The sequence below is a fragment of the Arachis duranensis genome, chromosome 3, assembly GCF_000817695.3.
Source record: "Arachis duranensis cultivar V14167 chromosome 3, aradu.V14167.gnm2.J7QH, whole genome shotgun sequence".
Lineage (NCBI taxonomy): Eukaryota > Viridiplantae > Streptophyta > Magnoliopsida > Fabales > Fabaceae > Arachis > Arachis duranensis.
The window spans coordinates 96,453,907-96,459,830 of NC_029774.3; positions in this window are offsets into that span (position 1 = coordinate 96,453,907).

Here is a 5,924-nt window from a genome sequence, read left to right on the forward strand (position 1 = left end):
TAAAAACTAACTAGATCATACTAAAAACATACTAAAAATAATGCCAAAAAGAGTATAAATTATCCACTCATCATAACACCAAACTTAAATTGTTGCTTGTCCCCAAGCAACTGAAGATCAAATAAGATAAAAAGAAGAGAATATGCAATGAATTCCAAAAACATCTATGAAGATCAGTATTAATTAGATGAGCGGGGCTTTTAGCTTTTTGCCTCTAAACAGTTTTGGTATCTCACTTTATCCTTTGAAATTTAGAATGATGGGCTTCTATAGGAACTCAGAATCCAGATAGTGTTATTGATTCTCCTAGTTAAGTATGATGATTCTTGAACACAGCTACTTTATGAGTCTTGGCTGTGGCCCAAAGCACTCTGTCTTCCAGTATTACCACCGGATACATACATGCCACAGACACATAACTGGGTGAACCTTTTTAGATTGTGACTCAGCTTTGCTAGAGTCCCCAATTAGAGGTGTCCAGGTTTCTTAAGCACACTCTTTTTGCCTTGGATCATAACTTTATTATTTCTTTTTTTTTTCACATGTACTATCTTTTTTTTCCTCTTTTTTTCATTTTTTTTGTATTCACTGCTTTTTCTTGCTTCAAGAATCATTTTTATGATTTTTCAGATCCTCAGTAACATGTCTCCTTTTTCATCATTCTTTCAAGAGCCCACATTCATGAACAACAAATTCAAGAGACATATGCACTGTTCAAGCATACATTCAGAAAACAAAGTATTGCACCACATCAAAATAATTAATCTGTTATAAAATTCAAAATTCATGCAATTCTTCTCTTTTTCAATTAAGAACATTTTTCATTTAAGAAAGGTGATGGATTCATAGGACATTCATAACTTTAAGGCATGGACACTGAGACACTAATGATCATAAGACACAGACATAGATAAACATAGGCATAAAAATTCGAAAAACAGGAAATTAAAGAACAAGGAGATTAAAGAACGGGTCCACCTTAGTGATGGCGGCTTGTTCTTCCTCTTGAAGATCTTATGGAGTGCTTGAGCTCCTCAATGTCTCTTCCTTGCCTTTGTTTCTCCTCTCTTATAACTTTTTGATCTTCTCTAATTTCATGGAGGAGAATGGAATGTTCTTGGTGCTCCACCCTTAGTTGTCCCATGTTGGAACTCAATTCTCCTAGGGAGGTGTTCAGTTGCTCCCAATAGTTTTGTGGAGGAAAGTGCATCCCTTGAGGTGAATCTCTCCATCTCCCATGACTCGGAGGTGAAAGCTTTTGCCTTCCCTTTCCTCTTTCTAGAGGTTTCTCCGGCCTTGTCTATGAGTGGGATCTTCTGTTTGCATTGAGCTCCTTCCACACAGATATCCATGAGGACTTGGTCCAACCTTTGATTAAAGTTGACCTTTTTTGAGTTTGAAAAGGGACCTCGGGGATCACCTTCTTCCTGGCCACAACTTCATAGAAGTGGTCTTGATGCACCCTTGAGATGAATCTCTCCATCTCCCATGACTCGGAGGTGGAAGCTTTTGCCTTCTCTTTCCTCTTTCTTGAGGTTTCTCCGGCCTTAGATGCCATAAATGGTTATGGAAAAACAAAAAGAAATGCTTTTACCACACCAAACTTAGAAGGTTTGCTCGTCCTCGAGAAAAAGAAGAAAGAAGGGAGTAGAAGAAGAAGAAAATTGAGGAGATGGGGGGGGGCTTTGTGGTTCGGCCATTATTGGTGGGTTTGGGAGTTGAAGTGGTTTGAATTTGAATGGTGAGGTAGGTGGGGTTTTATGAAGGGTGGATGTGAGTGGTGAAGAGAATAGTGGGATATGATAGGTGAGGGGTTTTTGGGGAAGAGGTGTTGAGGTGATTGGTGAATGGGTGAAGAAAAGAGAGAGTGGTGCGGTAGGTGGGGATCCTGTAGGGTCCACAGATCCTGAGGTGTCAAGAAAAAGTCTTCCCTGCACCAAGTGGCGAGCAAAAATGCTCTTTATGCCAATTCTGGAGTTAAACGCCGGGCTAGTGCCCATTTCTGGCGTTTAATGCCAACTTCTTGCCCTTTCCTGGCGTTTAACACCAGTCTAGTGCCCCCTTTCTGGCGTTAAACGCCCAGAATGGTGCCAGACTGGGCGTTAAATGCCCATTTGCTGCCCTTACTGGTGTTTAAACGCCAGCAAGTTTTCCTCTAGGGTGTGCTGTTTTTCCTTCTATTTTTCATTCTGTTTTTGCTTTTTTAATTGATTTTGTGACTTCCCATGATCATCAACCTATAGAAAACATAAAATAACAATGAAAATTAGATAAATATAACATTGGGTTGCCTCGCAACAAGCGCTTCTTTAATGTTAGTAGCTTGACAGTGGGCTCTCATGGAGCCTCACAGATGTTTAGAGAAATGTTGGAACCTCCCAACACCAAACTCAGAGTTTGAATGTGGGAGTTCAACACCAAACTTAGGGTTTGGTTGTGGCCTCCCAACCCCAAACTTAGAGTTTGACTGTGGGGGCTCTGTTTGACTCTGTTTGAGAGAAGCTCTTCATGCTTCCTTTCCATGGTTACAGAGGGATATCCTTGAGCCTTAAACACAAAGGATTCTTCATTCACTTGAATGATCAATTCTCCTCTGTCAACATCAATCACAGCCTTTGCTCTGGCTAGGAAGGGTCTGCCAAGGATGATGGATTCACCCATGCACTTCCCAGTCTCTAGGACTATGAAATCAGCAGGGATGTAATGGTCTTCAATCTTTACCAGAACATCCTCTACAAGTCCATAAGCTTGTTTTCTTGAATTGTCTGCCATCTCTAGTGAGATTCTTGCAGCTTGCACCTCAAAGATCCTTAGCTTCTCCATTACAGAGAGAGGTATAAGGTTTATGCTTGACCCTAGGTCACACAGAGCCTTCTCAAAGGTCATGGTGCCTAATGTACAAGGTATTGAGAACCTCCCAGGGTCCTGTCTCTTTTGAGGTAATATCTGCCTAGTCAAGTCATCCAGTTCTTTGGTGATGGTGTTTTTGTGGAAAAATGAATTTCCAACACACATATCCAACCGGCAAGTGTACCGGGTCGCATCAAGTAGTAATAACTCACTTAGAGTGAGGTCGATCCCACAGGGATTGATGGATCAAGCAACTTTAGTGGGTGATTAGTTTAGTCAAGCTAACATTGAGTGAATTGTGTGAAGTTGATCAACAGAAAGTAAATTGCAAGGAATTTAAAAGATGCAGAAAATAAAATTGCAGGAAACTTAAAGAGCAAGAAAGTAAAATAGCTGAAACTTAGATTGCACGAAATGTAAATTGCATTAAATGTAAAGGAGAGTGGGTGCTAGAATTTCAGAAATTGAACAAGAGAAAGTAAATTGCAATAAACAGAAGAACTAAAGATGAATTGAATTGCAGTAGATCTTAAGCAAAAGAGTAAAATGCCTTGAAGAATTTAAAAACAGAAAAGCAATGCTTAATTTGCAGCAATTAAAAGGATGTTGAAGATCTCAGGAGTGGAAGAGACTAGAAAACAAGTCTAGATCTCAAGTCCTTCCTTGATCCAACAAGAGAGAAGTTGCAGAAAATTAAAAGAACAGATTGCAGAAAAAGAAGATTTAAAACAACAAATGAAAATTGAGTTATGCAGTAAGAGAACAAGATGAATCTCAAATCAGGAATGAAACAGAATTCCTTCCTTCCCAATTCAAAATTCCAAAACAGCAATCAAAACTAAGAGAGAGAGCTCTCAAATCCTAATACTCCCTAGTGTGCTAGCCTCTTTCTTTCTTTTGGTCATGGGCCACGCTTTTAAAAGCGTGGCCTAAGGCTCCAAAGTGTACCCCAACTTCAAAGTGTACCCTAAAGCTCTTTTTTTCTCCTTTTTTTGTGCTTCTTTGCTTCTTTTTCTTCTTATTTCCTACAAGATTTATAAAATTAAAATATCAAGAAAATATATCATTTAAGTACAAAAGAATGCAATATTTAATCACTAATCATCAATTTCTTGTATGAAAAAGCATAGAAAAATAGGTATATGATGACTTGTCCTTCATGCAATTTTTAATCACTAATCATGCAATTTTTGGAGTTTGATCTTCATCCAGAGCCTTTTGAATTGGTGGTTCAATGAGCTTGTCCTTCATGAGCCTCTCTGTTTCCCTTGAGTTTGGACGTTCTTGATTGTCCTCCTCACTAGCTTGTTCTTCCCCTTCCTCTTTTCCACTCAACATTTGCTTTAGTAGCTCTTTCATGGAGGAGGTTTGTTGATCTTCCCAAGCTTTCTTCATCTCCTCTTCATACCTTTCAATCATGGATTCAAGTGTTGAGGTATTTTGGTCCAGGGAAGTTTGTGAGGGTTGTGAGTGTTCAGGTTCTCTTGTCATCTCAAGTGCAGTTTCAGGTTCAAATATTTCCACCACCTCTTTTTTCATTGAAATTTTACTTGACACAAAGGCTTCCTCATCTGGCCCTTCCTCTTTCCTTGTTGCACTCACCACTTGAGCTAACATTATTTCCATGTTTTTGAATGAATTTTCTTGCTCGTTCCATGATATCTGTGCCTCCCTCTCATATTTTTCAAACATGGTCTCAAGCTTTGAGAGGCTTTGGTTCATGGAAGTTTATGTGGGTGGTGAGTTTTGAAAGAGGCTTTCTGTTGAAGCATGGTCAAGTGATGATATCTTTGGATGAATATCATATGGAGCATTAGAATTCCCTTCCCAGCCACCATTAGAATCACGACTTGCATCATTTTGTGGTAGAAGGAAATATCCCATATGGTTCTCTTGCTCATCTTGTGTTTCTGAAGCAAATCTCCATGAGTTGGAGTGCTCAAAATGTGTATACTCTTGGTGATATTCCCAGCCATCATTAGATATTGGTGATGGTGGATGATATCCCATAAAATTTTGTTTGACCATAAGATGAGTTGAACTCCATTTGTATTTTGTAAACATCAATGAAATTTGAAATTCATGTCACAGAGAAAGAATTTCTTAGTAAGGCAATAACTCAAACACCTTGGTTTCAATCTAAAACAGAAAACAAAAATAAAGAAAATGCTTGATCTAGACTTCTCACCCACTTAATCATTGTTGATCTAATCAATCCCCGGCAACGGCGCCAAAAACTTGATGGTGTTTTTGAGGAAAAACGAATTTCCAACACACAAATCCAACCGGCAAGTGTACCGGGTCGCATCAAGTAATAATAACTCACAAGAGTGAGGTCGATCCCACAGGGATTGATGGATCAAGCAACTTTATTGGGTGATTAGTTTAGTCAAGCTAACATTTAAGTGAGAATTGTGGTAGCAAAATGTAAATAGCAATGAACTTAAAGTGCAGAATGTAAATTGGCAAGTAACTTAAAGAGCAAGAAATGTAAATTGCAAGAATCTTAAATGACAAGAAATATAAATTGCATCAAATATAAAGGAGAGTGGGTGCTGGAATTTCAGAAATTAAACAAGAGAAAATAAATTGCAATAAACAGAAGAACTAAAGATGAATTGAATTGCAGTAGATCTTAAGCAAAAGAGTAAAATGCCTTGAAGAATTTAAAAACAGAAAAGCAATGCTTAATTTGCAGCAATTAAAAGGATGTTGAAGATCTCAGGAGTGGAAGAGACTAGAAAACAAGTCTAGATCTCAAGTCCTTCCTTGATCCAACAAGAGAGAAGTTGCAGAAAATTTAAAGAACAGATTGCAGAAAAAGAAGATTTAAAACAGCAAATGAAAATTGAGTTATGCAGTAAGAGAACAAGATGAATCTCAAATCAGGAATGAAACAGAATTCCTTCCTTCCCAATTCAAAATTCCAAAACAGCAATCAAAACTAAGAGAGAGAGCTCTCAAATCCTAATACTCCATAGTGTGCTAGCCTCTTTCTTTCTTTTGGTCATGGGCCACGCTTTTAAAAGCGTGGCCTAAGGCTCCAAAGTGTACCCCAACTTCAAAGTGTACCC